Source organism: Tachypleus tridentatus, chromosome 10, assembly GCF_004210375.1.
Source record: "Tachypleus tridentatus isolate NWPU-2018 chromosome 10, ASM421037v1, whole genome shotgun sequence".
Lineage (NCBI taxonomy): Eukaryota > Metazoa > Arthropoda > Merostomata > Xiphosura > Limulidae > Tachypleus > Tachypleus tridentatus.
The window spans coordinates 37665964-37686135 of record NC_134834.1 but is presented as its reverse complement, the minus strand read 5'-3'; the positions used below and the strand labels follow the sequence as shown (position 1 = coordinate 37686135).

The 20172-nt window shown below is 33.6% G+C and overlaps 1 protein-coding gene across 1 annotated transcript in view; it reads left to right on the top strand.

The window, feature by feature from the left end:
• Nucleotides 1–2297: 2297 nt before the first annotated feature.
• Nucleotides 2298–20172, top strand: part of LOC143228047 (zwei Ig domain protein zig-2-like) — a 30924-nt gene continuing 13049 nt past the window's right edge. Inside the window, exon 1 of the mRNA XM_076459389.1 lies at nt 2298–2432. The gene's annotated coding sequence lies outside the window, so the exon portion shown is untranslated. The remainder of the gene's footprint in view (nt 2433–20172) is intronic.

Genomic DNA, 20172 nt, shown 5'->3' with positions numbered 1-20172 from the left:
TCAATGTGGTTTTTCACTACCTTGTCTTATTAAAAAGATTCACACGCGCATGCTTACACACACGTAGATAAGTAATAATACCCAGGTGCACACTCTCAGGGTATAATTAGTGTGTGTGCAAAATTTCAGGTTTATATGCGTTTTGTTCTTGAAGCTATGGCGGTCTCACACGCAGACACGCCATTTTATCATAATATATTATATTTCACCTGGTACTGCCAGGTAAACCTGATGGAACGTTAAGAATAAAATAAACAAAATTTTTATAAGCAGAACAGTTGAAAGTTTGTGCAAATTTTAAAAATTACAATTCTTTTTACTATACAAAACAAAATAGTACTGAAAACCATGTTAATACCACTGTTGACAGAAATGCCAGTTTTATACTAGAAAACATATTAAAGTTTCATGCGTTACGACTTCAGTTTCACTGTGTTAATTAAAACGCAAAACTAATAGTATGATGGATAAAGAATGCTGAACTCAAAGTGATTACGTGCATTTTACGTAAAATTAAAAGATATTTCTGGTCCTTTCTTTCGCCATTAAAGTTATCAGGCTAGGGATATATCTTGTGTGTTTAAGGTTCAACGTTGAATTGCTGACTCTTGTTATTTATCTCGAGAGCAAACAATTGTGCATGAAAAAAATGTAATACTGTAATACTTTCTAAAGTAGTCTTCTATAATCATAGTTACAATGAGAACATGAGACAGCTTACAAATATTTTTCATAAAACGCAATTCATTCAATCACCTCAGGAGTAAAGTTCAGAGTAAAGAAGACCACTGGCGACTTTCTCCATCTAGCTCAATATTTAGTAATTTGAGAACTGTGTTTTGTATTACGAAAGTAATTCATTTTATTAACCTTAGATTTGATTTTTAAACTTATTCTAGAATAATATCATATAAATTTGCGAATATAACTTAAACTACATTGGTAACTTTATTACTCTCAGTAACATGCGACGCGAGGTTAATAGTTTAGACCACATTAAATCGTTAGAGTCCAAGTAGGAATGTTAGAAAAACCTGTGAACGTAGCTCAGTGGTTTGTGTGTCGAGACGTGATTCCTAAACACGTCCTGCACTTTCATCAGTGAGCGCGTAATAAACGTGATAGTCCATTCCGTTATTCTGCTAAGATATAGTCGGACAAAGACCTTATGACGGCTGGTACTGCTGGTCTGTTACTTTACATGTGTACATAAAATGCCTGTTTGGGAGAAATCATCAGTCGATAATCAGGAAATATAAAATACCTGATATATCTATAACGCTATACAAGCTGGATAATAAATAAAATCACCTTTACGCAAACAATGATATCGAATGTCATATAATCCTACTACCTTATGGGTTAGAAACCCCCAATTTAAGGGTGCCATGCGCAAAGAGGGTCAGGTTTGGTAAAGATGAAATGAAGATACGTTGCATGACGTCATGTAAAGAAAAAGTACTCCAGCATATAAATATTTCATACGATAAGAAGCAGTATCTACAAGTTAGTTATTACTGTTCTTATATTACAGGTTTTTCACGTTGTAATATCCTTTACCTAATCCTTTTTACACAAAACCAAATGACACTGATCTGTAGATTTCCCGAGAGACTTCACTTACATTGTGTTTGCAAGGAACTACGCACACAGACATACTAAGCTATCACTCATAAAGTGCAAAGTGTGAGGAGTTATAACATTATTTTAGATTGTGCAAGTTGTTATAAAATTATAGAACTAGAGGTATTTTGTTCATTGCTTTTTGTTCGTCTTTATAGCAGATACTGGTGGTTATTTGCAATAAAAAAACATGGATGAACCACCATAATTATATACAAATATATATATTTGTTAGTAATTAAGTTTGTTCTTTGTTCTAACACACCAGTTTCTCATAAAAGTTTTCAATTAGAAAAGTAAGTTGGTCATGTTATAGGAAGCATATTTTTTTAATACTGAAAGCTGCAGGATAAAAAGAGCAAAAGTCAGGAAGTTTATAACAGAAACAAAAGAAGTTTTTTTTTATACTTATTTGCAGTGTGATGAATCGAAGAACTGCTGTTCTTAATATCTTTCTTCCCCAGTTGTCCGCACTTCTAGGGGTTTGTCCAAAGCTTACTTTTTTTATTGGTATCTGAAATCACAACTCCAGTTTTTAGTCATCAAAATACTACCCCACACTAGAATGCACGTAACTTGGACTAATGTCGCCCACACCTTTTGCGTGGGTGTTGAATTCCTGCTTAGCTGCTGGAGGGCGCCACCATTTATAAACGACAGCGCCCTGGATGGGAGTATAAGAAGACTTGATGCCCACAGTTATTGCTTAGAGAACTTTCAGTTTCGGTTGAAACACTGATCAGCACAGTTCTTTCAAAGGCACCGACAACCCTGCGTGAAGTTTAAAGCAAGAGCTTTACGACATACAAGTAAGTAATCTTTGTTTCACATTTATTCTTTATCTGTGCTCTTAAGAAACCCACACGAGCTAACAATCTCTTGTAAGGCACACTTGATTTTCTTTTTCCTTTCTGGTGAACTAAGTTTCAGTCTTCTTATAAATGAAACACCAATTCAAGATCATTCAAATATGTCTTAGTTACGTCGTACGTCTATTTGCAGAAGTAATCTAATTATAATATAATTTAAAAACTTCAAGTTGTTGATGACGTCTTTAGTCATTGAACTGAAACAGTTCTTCAAAGAAATTACAATTAAACGCCACAGAAGAGGCACTTCTTGATTGTGAACCTATTTAGTACATATAAACCACAGTTCTGTTAGAGCCTACAGAATATAGGCTAACAATATCTAAATGTGAATGATTCATTATCCATTAAACATACCTTATGTTTAGGTCTTTCAGATTTAAATAACACTCAGAACTTTCTAGGGGTAGTAGTCTAAAGAAACAGAATAATATATATATGTGTATACATACTGAATGAATAAAGAAGGATATATGTTTTCTCGCTGATGCCCACGTATGTTATTAAACCCATAAAACAGTTATTGTTATTCCTCCCAAGAACAAATAGTGCATATTGTTACTTAAATATATATCCTCTGATTCAAAAAATAAAGTAATCGATGCAATATTTATGCACAAAAAACACTAAATATCTGCAATACAGAAATAGTTATACATACGTAAGGACATTGACATATAAGTAACTAAATAGTAAATAACTACACGAAAGGTTTAATGGGAAAATGGTAATATTAGTTATTTTTGGTTTATTCTTCCTGATTTATTTAGGATAGTTTAGAGCAACAGTATTACTTTAGCTTGAGTAAAAATAAAATTACGTTTTTTACAAATGTTACTTCTCTAAAATTATGCATCTTAGAGCTTACATGTTTTATTAAGTACAGGCTGAATATAAGTGATCATTATGCAAAAAATACATTAAAAATTGAGCAGAAAAACAACTAATATCCAACATTTAAAGATTAGGTGTTTATTGTTGTCGTTTCAACAACGATTTAAACTGTACGTTTCTCAGAATTTGTGCTGAATACTGAAATATTTACAACTGGCGACGATAAAAGTTAGAAACACTTGTACTTCAGAAAAGATATCACGTTTAATAACTGAAAAATCAGGCCTAAAGCATGACGTTATTTTAATTGTTAAGAAAATTGTGAATCTTTCTTAGTTGTGCTATTATTCGGGTTTCAAGGGTTGTTGATTATTCTATTTTTTTATCGCGCTTTTCTATCATAAATTCCTCTAATATATATTCCAGTTAGCATCACTCTTTGATGTTTTTCATCTCCGTAAATTTTGGTTTTTATTCTTTCATTTCACTTTTCCATTATTTCAATAGACTATAATATTTCATTGATAAACGAACCGCTAATGGATTCTAGCTTCGTTGGGATCAGTTTTATGACTTCATTATACATAATACCTGCGCACGCCTATTGGAGAAGGTATATATTTACACTCCTTTGCAAAACTACTGCGCAAGTGTCTCTGTAAAGCAGTCGTACTACTGTTGCTATGTAACATAAAAAGAAAGACGCTGAAATTTCACTTCAACGTACTGCTGTTGTTATATTACATAAAAAAGAAATTTCAGACGTCTTCTACACATCACTGTTACTGTGAAACTCTACAATAAAGAAATGATTACTTCTTATTTCAACGTTCCGCTGTCACTATCTTATGTCACAATAAAGAAATTATAATAATCTCACTTGACGCATCGCTTTTACCTTGCGTGTGTGTTTTCTTATAGCAAAGCCACGTCGTGCTATCTGCTGAGCCCACCGAGGGGAATCGAAGCCCTGATTTTGCGTTGTAAATCCGAAAACATACCACTGTACTAGCGGGGGGCTTTACCTTACTACCACACAAGAAATAGACTATCCGTTTACTTCAACGTATCGCTGTTAGTGTGTTACGGCAAAAGGAATAAATTACAACCATTAAGGATTGTTATGGTGTAAATACCGTTTACTTGCTGGCGAAGCATGACTATTATTTTTTATATTTGTCGTAAGACATTATATTAGGGTCATTATAAGTTTGACACGACATTATTGATCTAGTCCTTTAAGAATTTTCAAGAGTTAGAAGAGTGTATATATTTGTAATACTTAAACCACACTAGAGGGCTCTGATTTTAGAAAAACTACATTTCCATAACTAGTACACAAGTTTTAATAGCAATAAAAGTTTTCACACATAAATTAACATTCAACAATCTAACAATGTATTTACATTTTAGAACTGATAGTGATTACTTTTGTGAACATATCGATATGTGGTAATTGACAAATTATTTATTTATAGCTGAACAGAAGAGAGAATCTAAAAGTATTTGAATATGAAAATGCGGACATACGTCTAATCAAAACATTTGGATAAGATTATGACTGTCTCGGGAAACAGCGATCAAAGACATAAAGATGTATCTGGGTATTTCACAATATGGAATTGATTCTATTACTAAGGCTATTCTGATTCTACTTCTGTTAATATGCTCATGTTTTAGTACTGTAATATTTCGTTCAGAAAAAAACTGATGTTATCTTTGTTCACTAGTTATGGACTTCGGAAGGTTTTTGGTATCATTTTAAACATATATTTAAGTTACTTCAAGTTTTTCCTTACGTAAAACGTTGTTGTTAAACATTTTTTTTTTGTAAATGTTTTCTGGTAGGGTGAGTTCTTTATATAATTTTTAACATGTGTTTTATTCTTATTTTAGGGGAAATTGAATCCAGTTTTTATGTTAAGGTTATATTTATGTGCTAGTTTGTTTTTCTTTAATATGTAATAGAGATATGCTGATATTTTCAAAAACAATCCATAAAACAAAGGGAATCTAATTACTTGTACTATTCTACGTATAGAAAATACCAGCTTGACTTTATTAGAAATTTGGAAAAGACAAGCACGTAAATATACGTTTAACGTACTGACTGATTTCGTTTTATCCCAAGAATGAGAATTAAACACGTGCTAATAACATTATATAATGAACTCACCACGCCGAGAAAAAATTACCAAATAAACTATAACAATTATCCATCTTTTTACATAGGTGAAACAGAGCGTAACTTGAACCCCAAAAACTCATTTCCCAAATCCATGAACGTACGTGAGAATGATTACATTAGTGATCGAAATGTTACACCTGTACTAAAATATTCTTTCTCAATGTAACTTGTAGCAAAAAGATTTTTATAATCAGTAAGGAAACTTAAAACAAAACTGTAGATTAAGCTCGAAGTGTCAAAAGTTATAATACATAATACTTTATTACAAGTATAATCAATAATAAAGTATAACCATCTGTTATTAGGTTACACCGCAGAAAGAAATCTCTTATAATCTTACTCTAATGATTATTTTGTGTAAGTGTAAAACTGTACAATGAGCTATCTGTGCTGTGCCTACCGCAAGAATTGAACCCTTAATTACATCTTTATAAGCTCTCAAGCTTACCGAGTCTATCCACTGGATAAGCGTGGAATATCTTAACGTGCCGCATTTATTACGTCATTACAGGAAAACGGTAGCATGGATACCGCTCTTGATAAGACAATAAACTTAGCATGTGTGGTATGAGTGAATTAGCAGTTCTGTTCTTCTCGGTGAATAGTAGCATATTTAACACACACCCGCACACATCGATGTACAGTTAGGTCAGTGGACTGTAGAATGAAATCTGTATTGAGAATCTGTCAACGTCTCTTTTACTTCTCAATTCTGTTATCTTAATGTCTTTTCGGATAACATTAATTATGAAAAGCATATTTGGTTATTAGTCAAAGCTGCACAACGAACCCGGCACGGCCAGGTGGTTTGGCCACTCGACTCGTAATCTGAGGGTTGCGGGTTCGAATTCTAGTTACACCAAATATGCTTGCCCTTTCAGCCGTAGCGGCATTATAATATGACGATCACCCCTACTATTCGTTATAAAAGAGTAGCCCAAAAGTTGGTGACGGGTGTTATGGCTAGCTGCACTGTTAAATTAAGCAGGCTAGCGCAGATAACCCTCGTGTAAATTTGAGTGAAATTCAAAAACAAACAAACTCCAGTCTTACATTGCTAAATTAGGCGAGCTAGCGCAGATAGCCCTCGCGTATATTTGGGCGAAATTGTAAACAAAGCTCCACATGAGCTATCTGCGCTTCGTCTGCTACACGAATCGAATCCTAAATCGTAACGTGAAGTTTACCATTAATCCATTAGGGAACGACATCATTAAACACATGTTTAGTACAACATGTACGATACTGAGACATGGCAATCAAAACAGGTACTCATTTGTTTAGGGTCAGGTGTAGTATAGTAGTCTGTGTGACTTCGTACTTTGGGCTATGGGTGCACTACAAGTGACGGTCAGATTTCAAAACTTGTTCTGGCAAGCGTTGGCGGTGTGCGTTGTTGACTTCCTGGTAAATCACTTTTTCAAAACTCAAAATAGAATGTAAAACTGATTAGACGCTATTGAGCTGTATTTTACTAGAGATTCCAAAGGGTTATAACAAGGAGAGAAATACAGTGAGTGTAAAAAATACAACCAATTGCAATACTTAAATGAAACATTAGTGGAACTAAAAACTTAGTAATGTTCTTGAAAAACTAGTTGGATCAGACACATCAATTGAAGGGACATGAACAACTACTTTTTAATACTTTAGAGTTCTGGAGGATTAAAAAAACGCTTTTGATGATAGTTTGTTAGTTTTTGTGTTTTAAGCGTATATGGTAAGTTTCGACCAAGAAATATATCTGTAGAGTTCTTATACAGACATAGCTTAACACTGTCTCATGTTTTTTTTTTTATTTCGTGCAAAACTACACGGAGGCTACCTGCGCTAGCCATCCTTAATTTAATAGTGTAAGCCTAGAGTCATCACCACCAACCGCCAACTTTTGGGCTACTCTTTTACCAATGAATATTGGGATTGACCGTCACATTATAACGCCCCCACGGCTGAAATTGCGAGCATTTATGGTGTGACTGGGATTCGAACCCGCGACCCTTAGATTACGAGTCGAGAAGGCCAGTTTGGGTGAGCTATATATTCCTACTTTCTGAAGTCATTAGTTAGTTTAAAAGCCATGCACTTTTATGGTAAAGGGAACAAAATAATGCAATATTAAACTGAGGCTTTTGAAATACTGTCACTCATGTGTAACGTACCACTATGCAGCAGTCATATAAGAGTATAGAAAATCGTATGTAATCTACATAATGTACACAAGTCAATATGCAAACTAAGCAACATGACGATACAGCATTCTGGGTAAAGAAAGTAATTTATGGGTATATAACAACCTGTAAGAAGTAAGGCAATAATATATTAAAAAGTTTTATCCTACTATGATTACTAATTTATGGTTATATAACAGCCTGTAAGAAATAAGGTAATAATATTTTAAAAAGTTTTATCCTACTATGATTACTAATTTATGGCTATATAACAGCCTCTAAGAACTAAGGTAATAATATTTTAAAAAGTTTTATCCTACTATGATTACTAATTTATGGTTATATAACAACCTGTAAGAAATAAGGTAATAGTATTTTTAAAAGTGTTATCCTACTATGATTACTAATTTATGGTTACATAACAACCTGTAAGAAGTAAGGTAATAGTATTTTTAAAAGTGTTATCCTACTATGATTACTAATTTATGATTATATAACAACCTCACCTGTTTCTATTTGCATAGCCAGAAGAATTACAAGATAATCACTACCAATATCTTTAAATTTATAATTAAATTTCTCAGTAATTTTGACTACACAGTGAACACATACACAGAAAAACAAAAGAAAAAGAAGTCTATAAACATATTTTAAGCAATCTTCTATAAACCTTAATTGCTTTATATACATACAAACTAAATTGCGAATATATTCACACGCTTAGTATTTGTAACAGATTTCTGCAAGTTGAGTAACTCATACAAGAACGAAAAAAAATTGTATTTTTCATAAGTTAATGATGGCCCGGTATGGCCAGGTGGTTAAGGCACACGACTCGTAATGGCGGGTTCGAATCCCTGTCACACCAAACGTGCTCGCCCTTTCAGCCGTGGGGGCGTTATAATGTGACGGTCAATTCCACTATTCGTTGGTAAAAGAGTAGCCCAAGAGTTGGCAGTGGGTGGTGATGACTAGCTGCCTTCCCTCTAGTCTTACACTGCTAAATTCGGGACGGCTAGCACAGATAGCCCTCGAGTAGCTTTGTGCGAAATTCAAAAACAAACAAACAATCAAAACAAACAAACCATTATGTTGCAAATGTACGAAAGAGCAAACAATACGTTATTCACTTTTAATTTCACGTAACACATTTGTAATTTTGTCTCTTGTTTTTGTTTAACAACGTAATGATTGTGCAAGTTTACGGAACGTATAAATTACAAATTTTTAACATTGCACAGATACGCTGCAAAATAATTATTCTTTATTTCTAATGATAACACATATTTAACTTCATATCAATGCTATACTTCAAAACCTTCATTTCGTATGTGCAATACACCAGCAGTAGTTAACAGACCGAACTGGATTCTGAAACTCTATTGGGAAAACATCATTGAGGAGGGAAAATTTCTCATAAAAATAACAGAAATACGTTCTTACGAATCATATGTAATTTGATGTTGAAACACTAGTCACACACAGTTCACATGATCAGTAATGTTGAAAAAAACAGAGGCCTTCATAAAGCAGGAGATAACGTCTCGATGAATATCATTATTTTCCTATTGTGCTAACAGAGTACCAATCTATTTGATTTACGTTCTTTTCCAAGAAGCTCACAGGTATTTTTATCGTCTTGTAATCAATTAAAGTTAAAAATGAAAAGAAATCGTAAAGCCACCAGTTTTTGAGTTCAAAGTTAGAGCACACAAAAAAAAATTATAACTTGGATTTGGACGAAGCGAAAAGATAACTACACCAACTTCATAGGTACGGTTTATTTTTAAATCAAACACAAACTTACAGCACAAACTTATTGTTTAGTCGCATCTTATGAAATACTAAAACAGTAATTTATTGTCAATGTGAATCGTCAATGTAAAAGTGAATCGTGATACAGCCCTTAAACAAACAAATAAATAAACAATAATTTTAGGTTATGTAACGTAATTAGAAAAATACATTATTGTACATGTGAAAATTGACGGAGTTGTGATATATTCATAATTTATAAGTTTATAAATAGGAGTTTGCTTGAAGTCATACAATGGGCTATTGATGCTATATTCATCACAGGTATCGAAATCCGATTTCTAGCAATGTAAATTTGCAGAAATAGCGCTGTGCCACTGAGAGGCATTAGAGTTTGATATAATTTTCATTCATTTATATAAAAGTCATGATTAAAATCTTATACATACAAAAACTTAGGTTATGAATATTTTTAATTGAAATTTAGACAATTCTGATTGATATTATTATTTACTGTTAGTTTTGTCGTACAATAAAACAGTCTCATAGTTTATTTTTAGTTTCATGAATTAAAACACAATTCCCTATAGACTCATAGTTTATTGCAGGTTCTTAAATATTAAAACACAATTGCGTATTGTCAGTTTTTATGGATTGACAGAATTTACCTTACAACCTTTAGCTCATTGTCAGTTTCATAGAACTTAAAAGATGTGTCGGTCTGTCTGTTCGTTCGGAGATTGCTATATTAATATATCATATATACACACATATGTATACATTTAATTCACTAGTCCTTGAAAATTCTTAAAATTATATATGTAACCTAAGTTTTATGATTTTGAACATCCCTAGAAGTTGGCCACAAAGTTTGTTTCTTTCTTATTCAACAGAAAACATTATTTCTTGTCCTTGTATTTCTCTTTGAGGTCAAGAGCTGACAATGGAGGTGTAGGCGTGTGTTTTTCTTTTAGCAAAGCCACAAAGGCTATCTGCTCAGCCCACCGCGGGGAATCGCACCCCTGATTTTAGCGTTGTAAATCCGGAGACATACCGCTGTACTAGCAGGGGGCGAGGTGTAGGTGTGACACATTATTTCTTGTCTTTATATTTCTCTTTGATATTAAGATCTGCCAATGAGGGTGTAGTTATGACGCACACTCACCTGTTTCTATTTGCATAGCCAGAAGAATTACAAGATAATCACTACCAATATCTTTAAATTTATAATTAAATTTCTCAGTAATTTTGACTACACAGTGAACACATACACAGAAAAACAAAAGAAAAAGAAGTCTATAAACATATTTTAAGCAATCTTCTATAAACCTTAATTGCTTTATATACATACAAACTAAATTGCGAATATATTCACACGCTTAGTATTTGTAACAGATTTCTGCAAGTTGAGTAACTCATACAAGAACGAAAAAAAATTGTATTTTTCATAAGTTAATGATGGCCCGGTATGGCCAGGTGGTTAAGGCACACGACTCGTAATGGCGGGTTCGAATCCCTGTCACACCAAACGTGCTCGCCCTTTCAGCCGTGGGGGCGTTATAATGTGACGATCAAATCCACTATTCGTTGGTAAAAGAGTAGTCCAAGAGTTGGCGGTGGGTGGTGATGACTAGCTGCCTTCTCTCTAGTCTTACACTCCTAAATTAGGGCCGGCCAGCGCAGATAGCCCTCGTGTAGCTTTACGCAAAATTCAACAAACAACATAATTTAATCCTCGATGTCGTATTTTCTAACAAGAAAGAGAGACAAACAGCTTAATGCTGAAAGTTTTAACAGGGAACAACACTATTTTATGACGTATTAATTAGATATCTCTGTAAAATAAAAATGGACACTGTGATAAGTCAAGAGGAACTTTAAGAAAGTGTAATGATATTATTCAAATATAGAACAATTCGAGAAATCTCTTTGTGGCTTTAATAATAAATTACTGTACTTTTCTGAAGGACGAATATGGCAAAGGTGAATTAGACTGGACTACAAGGAACTTTACGCCTTTTCTTGACATTCGTGCAGTTTCATTTGACTTCCTTACAAAAGAAGTGCTTTCATAATCTGGAAATTTCAGCCACTCATATAATCACTAACAGCTTGAAGATTTTAATGATGAGATCACGACTGTAAAAAGTGGTAACAGCAACGTATTCTTTAGTTTTCTACACAGCACAGAAGTATAAAAAAAGATGACTTTTAATTTAATTGTCTAGTCAAAATGAAAGTGATACCGAAGTGAATAATAATAAACTCAGCAGTTTGTGTCCCATGGTGTGACTTAACTACTTAACTTTACATTAACATGTCATCTTCAGAGTCATACATAGCCAGATGTTTAACATTCCCGAACTGTGAACCACTGTCGTTAGAGTATAGGCTGTGTTTTGGGGCTGTAGGTGCTCTATAAGAGTGGCAGTCTAATTCCATTATTACTCGATAAGACAGGAATAAGCCAAGAGCTGGTTCTATATGATCTTTATTGAGTAGCTTCCTTCCCCCTACTCTATCAATTCAGGTACTTCACATATGACTAACAGTAAATGAAGCAAACTACAAACATTCTCAATAATTTAAGTGTGTTTTTTTCTTATAGCAAAGCCACAATCCGGAGACATACCGCTGTACTAGCGGGGGGCCAATAATTTAAGATATACATTAAAAGTCGTTCCAAGAACAATTACGAACACTAAGTAATTACCGTTTTGCATTTTCATACTGAAATATTATTTGTATTAAGAAAGAAATATTTTGTTACATGTTTGCGGCTCGTATCATCTGTTTTGATTGCGAAAATGACCTAGAATCAGTATAGGATGTTATGTAATATAAACTCTGTATCTAAGTTCCATTTTTGATAGTATAGTTTATTCGTATACTGACATAGGTCAGTGTATTCTTTATAGGCTCACTCTTTTTACTTGGATATGTACGTAGAACAATTCACATTTCAGCAAGCTTCACAATGTAGTTTACGAATCTAAAATCTACAAGCTAAAGTACAAAGAATATTTAATTCCAATTAAACACTAATATGTTTCACAGATAAAAAAGAGAAAGATTTACTTGTTGTAACTTGGTTTGAAAATTGTTACAACGTTAATCTCTTGAGTTAATCCTTACAGACAAATGATATCTAATACTCCCTTTGTAAATGATATTTGGCATTTTCAACGTAACACAGATGTTAAACCAGTGATGTCGAGAAACCCACTTGTTGAGAAATTTATATGCAAAAACGGCTCGTTTGGGTTGAGAAAATATTTTACATAGAAGAGCGAACAACGTTTCGACCTTCTTCGGTCATCGTCAGGTTCACAAAGAAAGAGGTAACTGACCGGAAGCTGACCACATGTTTGAAAGGGGTTGTGTAACTGTGTGTCGAAATGTAGAGGGCGGTATTAGATGTTTGAATATATAATTTTATTTATTTTATTATATTAATATAGGTATAAAGGCGTTCCTTTATATTGGTTTATTTTGGGTTTAAGTTGTTGTATAAGTAAGGCTTCTTTAATTTTGCGTTTGTTTATGTTTGTTTCTTTATTTAGTATTTGAGTGTTTTCTATGGTTATGTTGTGTTTATTTGACTTGCAGTGTTCGAAAACGTGTGAAGGTGACTTTTTTATGTTCTTTGAATCTGGTTTCCATTTTCCTACTTGTTTCTCCAATATAGAAGTCGTGGCAGTTATCACATTGTATTTTATAAATAATGTTGGTGTTGTGTTTGTCAGTGTAGTTTTACATAGTATAGACCTCAGTTTTGTGCCTGGTTTTTGAATAAATTTGGTATTAACTGGAATGTCATATTTTGTTACTAATTTCTGCCAAATGTTGGTTATTTGTTTGCTGATGTCAGGAATATATGGTATACAGCAGTATATGGTTTCGTGGTTTTGATTCGTGAGCTGTATTTACTTTAGTTGGTGGTTGATTTTGCTTTTTGTTTAGGTGTGTGCGTATAATGTTTTCTACGGTTTGTGGAGGAAACTTATTGATATTGATGAAGTATTGTTTTATTTTGTCTAATTCATCGTTAATTTTATCTGGTGAGCATAGTTTTATGGCTGTGTTTATTTGGTTTCTTAGTATGTTGAGTTTTTGTTTTGTTTCATGTGCTGAGTCCCAAGGAATGTATAGTCCAGTATGGGTGATTTTTCGGTGGATTTCTGTTTTGAATTGTGTGTCAGTTCTTGTAATTTTGAGGTTAAGAAATGATATTTGATTGCTTTCTTCCTGTTCACATGTGAAGTTAATGTTGGGATGTATAGAGTTAATGTGATTGAAAAAATTAAGTATGTGTTCTGTAGATTTGAATCCCGCAACCATGTCATCTACATATCTGTACCAGTATAGTGGTGGATGTAATGCTGTGTTAATTGCTTGTGTTTCAACTTGTGTCATAAAAATATTGGCTAGAACTGGTGATACTGGGTTGCCCATGCTTAGGCCATTTGTTTGTATATAGTTTTGGTTGTTGAACATGAAGTTGGTCTTTATCGTGGTGAATTCTATGAGGGTTGCTAACTGGTTACTGGGAATTTCTATAGTTGGGTTAGGGTCTCGGATATAGAGTTCTAAGGCTATCTTGCAGGCTTCAGTGGTTGGAACTTCTGTAAAGAGGGATATAACATCGAAACTGGCCATTAAGGCTTTATGATTAAGTTGATTTAGATTAGACTTGAAATTAAAGGAGTCTTTGATGAATGAGCTGGCTGATGTTACATATTTAGAGAATGCCCATGCTATGTATTTACCAAGATTGTAATTAAACGATTCATATGTGGACATTATTGGTCGTAATGGACAATCTGGTTTATGAGGTTTGGGGATGCCGTATATTTGCGGTGTGCGTGAGTCGGTTTTACGTAGGTAGGAATAAAGTGTTTGTGAAATTGTGTTGGCTTTTTTCATTTGTAGTAGTAATTTGTTCAGTTGCGTCTCGTGTGTCTTTGTTGGATTTGTGTGTATTGGTTTAAATTTGTTCGTGTCTGATAAGATGTTATTCATTTTTGAATGTATTCATTCATGTTCATTATGACTATAGCGTTACCTTTATCTGCTTTTAGAATTTTTATGTTTTTGTCTTGTTTTAGGTTTTTAATGGAATTAATGTCTCTTTTTGTAAGGTTGTTTTTTAGTTTTCTGTTTTGTGAGAAAATTCTTTGAAAAATCGTTTAAGATGTTGTTTTTAGGTGTTTCTGGAAAATATAAATTTGTAATTTTACCTGGGAAGTTTGGCTGTTGGATGTCAATAAAATTATCTAAGTTGTCTTCTTTCTGTTGGTTGTGTTTGGTTGTTTCCTTGTTTTTCTTCTCTGTAGAAAGTATCACAAGTCTCCTGGCTAAGTCTTCTAAACATGTTTTGATTTCTATGGTTGGAATGTACCTAGGTGCTATTGCGAAGTTGAGTCCTTTGTTAAGTAGATGTATCTCGTCTGTGTTTAATTGTCGGTCGGATCTGTTAATTATGAGGTTAGTCAACGGTTCGTTGTTTTGTGTCTTTTTTGTTGTTTGCATCTTAGTTTTTCTAGTCTTTTGTTGTGGCAGATCTTTTTGTCTCTGTCGTTCTTAGTATTGATTTCGTTTATGTTTCGTTGTATAAGTCCGTAAATCTCTGGTTTAATGCAGCATGCCAGTTGATGGTCTAGGTTCATTTTTTGTTTTTGTAAGTCATGTAGTTCTTTGTATATTGTGTTTAACATGGCTTTAAGTAGTTTTTTCTGTAAATTTTTGATAATGTTTGTGCATGTATTAAAATTTTTTGAAAGTTTTACCTTTACAAAATTAGGGGTTAGTTGTTCTTTTCTACATTGTTGAATAAAATAAATGTCATTTCTTCTATTAATAATTCGTTGGTTTAAATTTCTTAGTTTCTTAACGATCGTGTGAGCGTGTACTGTTAATAGTGGTGTACGGTATGCTAGTTCAGACATAATTAACTTCACATGTGAACAGGAAGAAAGCAATCAAATATCATTTCTTAACCTCAAAATTACAAGAACTGACACACAATTCAAAACAGAAATCCACCGAAAAATCACCCATACTGGACTATACATTCCTTGGGACTCAGCACATGAAACAAAACAAAAACTCAACATACTAAGAAACCAAATAAACACAGCCATAAAACTATGCTCACCAGATAAAATTAACGATGAATTAGACAAAATAAAACAATACTTCATCAATATCAATAAGTTTCCTCCACAAACCGTAGAAAACATTATACGCACACACCTAAACAAAAAGCAAAATCAACCACCAACTAAAGTAAATACAGCTCACGAATCAAAAAACCACGAAACCATATACTGCTGTATACCATATATTCCTGACATCAGCAAACAAATAACCAACATTTGGCAGAAATTAGCAACAAAATATGACATTCCAGTTAATACCAAATTTATTCAAAAACCAGGCACAAAACTGAGGTCTATACTATGTAAAAACTACACTGACAAACACAACACCAACATTATTTATAAAATACAATGTGATAACTGCCACGACTTCTATATTGAGAAACAAGTAGGAAAATGGAAACCAGATTCAAAGAACATAAAAAGTCACCTTCACACGTTTTCGAACACTGCAAGTCAAATAAACACAACATAACCATAGAAAATACTCAAATACTAAATAAAGAAACAAACATAAACAAACGCAAAATTAAAGAAGCCTTACTTATACAACAACTTAAACCCAAAATAAACCAATATAAAGGAACGCCTTTATACCTATATTAATATAATAAAATAAATAAAATTATATATTCAAACATCTAATACCGCCCTCTACATTTCGACACACAGTTACACAACCCCTTTCAAACATGTGGTCAGCTTCCGGTCAGTTACCTCTTTCTTTGTGAACCTGACGATGACCGAAGAAGGTCGAAACGTTGTTCGCTCTTCTATGTAAAATATTTTCTCAACCCAAACGAGCCGTTTTTGCATATAAACAGATGTTAAACGTCTTGTTCAGATATCTCTCCGTTTAGGCATAGCCTTTCCTAATTTAGAAGTATTGTCCACGAGGAAAGAAACTGGTCAGAGGTTACTCTTAGTTGAATAACAGCATTGGCTATGTAGTGACATATTACGATTCAAACCTTGGACTCAGTCTGACATGCTAACCACTACGCCTTGGTTGGTTATTAATAACTATAACGGAACGGTGTAATTTTAATTGTTCTTGTTAAAATGTGGATCTTTCGTTGTTTCCGCAAGTCTGGCAACTTTTAAACATAGGCCTGACATGATCTGTTAGTTAGGGCATTCGACCTGTGAGTAGAGAGCTCGAATCCTTTCACCGCACATGCCCTTTCAGCTATGGGAGGTGTTACAATGTCACGCGCTATCCCACTTTTTATTGGCTAAAGAGTAGCTCAAGAGTTAACGGGAGATGATGTTGACTAACTATCTTCCATTTAGTCCATCACTTCAAAATTAGGAAAGGTTAGCGCAGATAGCTCTCGAGTAGCTTTGCGCAAAATTCGTCGAACACACACACAAACACATAAGCCCACAAAGTGTTAAACATATTGTGTTTTGGATTAAAATATTCCATTTTCGTATATGATCTAGATATCTTGTAAGTTACGTTAGAATGTCAAGATTATTAGATGGAAACAATACAGTTTTCGTGTGTGTGTGTTTTTCTTATAACAAAGCCACATCGCGCTATCTGCTGAACCCACCGAAAGTCTACCTTCCTGCCTTCTTCTAAATTTACACATCATTTAACTTCCGCTAAACCATTCATTTCCTTGTTTTTTAATTCTCCAAAGAAATACACAAAGTTATCAACTTATTGTTCTTAATAAAGAAATAATGAATCTAGCTCGTTAAGAATCGATTGTATTATTAAATTTGACTATTGTAATGAGAGTCAAAAGAAGACAATTGGTTAGCTGAATTGCGCCTACGATGTTTTCAAAAACTTTCTGGGAAAAGAATGGTTAACTATCTGGCTTCAACCAGAAGTGTATGGATTTCATTCCTATGTGGTGGATACTAGTTGAAACTTCCTATGGCAATTAGTTTAGAAATGCATATTGTACTAGTTACGACTGTGCTAAATATGCGGAGGAAATGAAACAAAATACCAAATGTTAAACGTCAACAACACCTTCTAAAGAGATGAAAGACCAGGACTTTTCCAAAAACATGCGGCAATCTTTGATTACAATCAGTTGCTATTACGATATAAGACAATATATTAAACAGATGCTTATAGGAAACCCAAAGGTGAAAGAGTCTACTGTGTTGTACAGATAATTAAAAACGCATAATCTTTGACTTTTACTTCTGTGGAACTTGGTATTTTCAGTCAGACTAGCACCTTAGACAGCAAATAATCTATGCAGCCTAGTCAAATATATTAATGATTAGATATATCCATTCTTAATTTTAAAAAAACTATTGGTCCGAGGTAGAAAAAACAGTCAGCAGCGTAAACGACTATTCTTTACCGAATAGTGGGAGTAACATCACTTTTATAATATACTCACAGCCTGAAGCGTATTCAGTGACATATCGCGGCTCGAACTCTGGACTTTCCGATTGGTAGTTTATGAAATTATCTTTTTCGTAGTAGAATTAATAATAGCTTGCAAACTACTGTTATAGAATTTTAGATGTAGTTGACGTGTGATGATCAACTGTAGAAGACTTAATTACCTGAAAAACTAATTAATCAACAAAATAGGAGTCGAAAGATAATATGAGGTTGAGTAACAAGTTTATGGAATGGAGCCGAAGAAGAAGAAACTTGAAGAAACGGCGGGAATAATCTAATTTGTGACCATTGAAGACAGACAGACCAGCAGTGTACACTTATATTTATTTTGTGGAGAGATAAGCTAACATAATCGGATTATGCTTCAAGATGTGAATGACTATGATGTTTTTAATATTATTTATTAAAAGGTCCTGCTGAAAAGCTTAACTTTGTTTTCAACACTAAAGTATAGGTTTACAGAGAAACGTAAGCCCACCATTTTGTCAGATATCGTTTTCAGAGTTAAGGATAACTTACTGTTAGAAAAACCCATTAGTATACTAGATATTCCAAGTCTAGAGGGATACATTCAGGAGTACTGAAAAATAAGAATGCTTCACCTAAAAGCTTTTTGAATACCATCTATCGAACCGTCCTTCGCCTTCATGCCCTTTACTTGTAATCTGTTATACTTTACTGATATATGTATATGTAACATATTTGAATGAACTAAGCCATATTAATGTTATATCCTCTTTCTTTCTTTTTGCTACATCTTTTCTAAAATGCGATAAAAAAGTGACTTTTGAACTTTGAAATTTTCTTTATGTTACTAAGAATGGTATCTTAAAAGGAAAAAAAAAAAGGGAATTATGAATTCCGGAACGTAATATGAAGTTAGCCTAACTAAAAATAAATATATTTAAAATTTTATAGCCGAATAAGAAATGACTGAAATAGTGACAACATGTAACACTGCGAGTGTGAGATTTTGTGGCTCTCTGCCTCGTGCCACATAAATGTGCTCTGCACTTTGGGGTCGTGCGTGCACAGCAAAAGTAATAGTCAACTAAAACTACTTAGTTAGACAAGAGTAGCCAGAAAGTTGGCAGTGGATACTGTCGATTAGATGCCTTTTGTCTAGTCTACTAATTTATAATTATCAATGGATGTATGCAGAGACCATTTGGACGAAATTTCTGAAACTGACAAACAAATACTTTGTACATTCTGAATGGTTTAAGCAAACATTTTTATTATAAATGTCGTTTGATAGTATAAATTAGGATGCCTTTGACCAAGCGTGGCCTAATGGTTAACGTACCAGGTTGCATAACTCAGGTTTCGTGGTTCGCTTCCCGTTACCTCAAACAAAAAGGGGTGTGGAGGTGGGCCGTCCTAAAAATGGCGATTCAATTCCAATGAGACTTCACACCCTTAGAGTTAAAAACAAATCACACAGCTTTGTATGCACAGGTGTGAATTTATAAACAGGAAAAGACTTCACGTAAGTAGCATGTGAAAATAAATTTAAAATTACTGTTAACAAAATCAATTAAATTAGCTTATTAACGAAGATACTTGTATGATTGATACGAAATTTTATAAACATCATTCTAATGGAAATTAAATTTTCAAATGTATATATCGACATTCAACTTTACTTGTATGAGGTGTATAAGTAATACTTTCTAAAGTTTTTATATTGTGGGTACGAAATAACTTTTCTATGATAAAGGGTATGAATTCACTTCAAGAAAAGTAGAAAATCACATTTTTACTTAAAGTGTAATATCAGTCTAAGACAGTGGTTCACAATGGAGTCCACTTCGACCCCCAGAGGAGGAATAATATCCAGGAAAAGAATTGAGGAGGACCTTCGAGTCCTCTGAATTATCTCTGAACATCTGCATGTTGAGTTAAACGACAGATTTACTGATCTCCAATAATTTAACTTTCCCTCTTCGATTACTCATACATTTCTTTTTAACTGCAAAAATAATGAGTGTCTGGCTATGTATGAACTCTGGTAAGATTGAGGAGTTGATGGAGTTACAAAACGATGACAACGTGAAACCGTTCCATGCCTCACACAAACGACTAATATGGCTGGATTTCCAAGCCAGTATCAAATATAACAAATTATCTACGAAGGACCAGCGAATACTTCTGCCATTTCTGACCATATACTTGGTTGAATGTCCCTTCACTG